Below are 1,231 nucleotides of genomic sequence, written 5' to 3'. Positions count from 1 at the left end.
CAGTGGTAGAGCGCTCACCTAGCATGTGCAAGGCCCTGGGTTCGATCCTCAGCACCACATAAATAAAATAAAGATATTGTGTCCAACTACAACTAAAAAAAAATAAATATTTTTTTAAAAAGTTTAAACAGAAGAAAGAAGGAAGTGGGGAAGGGATCAGCTATCATAAAGATACAGGAAAGATCAGTGGAGTAGATATAGGAGAACAAGAGAAGGGAAAGGGGAAGAGAAATGAAAAAAATGAAACCCTAACCCAACTGCCGAGGTACTGGAATGCAAATAAGAATTCATCAGATAGGACCTAGAAAGGTTCAGCAAATTCAGTCTGTGTGCATGGAGTGCCATGGGGGAATAGATCAGTCCTAAAGATAGATGTAAAAGCTGCAATGGAAGGAAGATAGTTCGAGAGAAGAAGATTCTGGAAGTTCATGTTGAAAAAGGCATGAAAAGATGGACAGAAGATAATATTCCATGGTGAAGGAGACCAAGAGCCAGGACTGGAACCAGGAGATATTATCATTGGGTTAGATCAGAAGGACCATGCTGTTTTTACTCAACAAAGAGAAGAAGACATTTTCATGTGTATGGACATACAGCTGGTGGAAGCATTATGTGGCTTCCAGGAGCCAATATCTACTCTTGATAATCGAACCATAGTCATCACCTCTCATCCAGGTCAGATTGTCAAGCATGGAGATATAAAGTGTGTGCTAAATGAAGGTATGCCAATTTATCATAGACAATATGAAAAGGGCCGCCTAACCATCGAGTTTAAGGTAAACTTTCCTGAAAATGGCTTTCTGTCTCCTGACAAACTCTCTTTGCTGGAAAAACTCCTACCTGAGAGGAAGGAAGTAGAAGAGACTGAAGAAATGGATCAGGTAGAACTGGTGGACTTTGATCCAAATCAAGAAAGACGGTGCCATTATAATGGAGAAGCATATGAGGATGATGAACATCATCCCAGAGGTGGTGTTCAGTGTTAAACCTCTTAGTGGGGCCAGTGAATAACACTCACTGCAGGCATTTTATATGCAGTAGTGAATGAGTGAAGGACTATAATCATAATATGCTCACTACTTGCTATTGGTTTTGCTTTAATATTCAATTATAATGGTGTTTCAAAAGTTAAATGAAGAATAAATGCAAATATAAAAGCTCTGACTTTGCCCAGTATGTATGATGACTTCAGTGTGTAAGAAGTTGTTTAATACCTGTAAAAACTACTTTT

General features: G+C 38.8%; 1 pseudogene; it reads left to right on the top strand.

The window, feature by feature from the left end:
* Nucleotides 1-258: 258 nt before the first annotated feature.
* LOC124080006 (dnaJ homolog subfamily A member 1-like) lies at nt 259-995 on the top strand (annotated as a pseudogene).
* The last annotated feature ends 236 nt before the right edge of the window (nt 996-1,231 follow it).

Source organism: Marmota monax, unplaced genomic scaffold, assembly GCF_021218885.2.
Source record: "Marmota monax isolate L192 unplaced genomic scaffold, Marmota_monax_Labrador192_F-V1.1 WCK01_AAM20220418_F8-fsc00203, whole genome shotgun sequence".
Lineage (NCBI taxonomy): Eukaryota > Metazoa > Chordata > Mammalia > Rodentia > Sciuridae > Marmota > Marmota monax.
The sequence above is the reverse complement of the archived record's forward strand: the minus strand, read 5'-3'. Positions and strand labels throughout refer to the sequence as shown.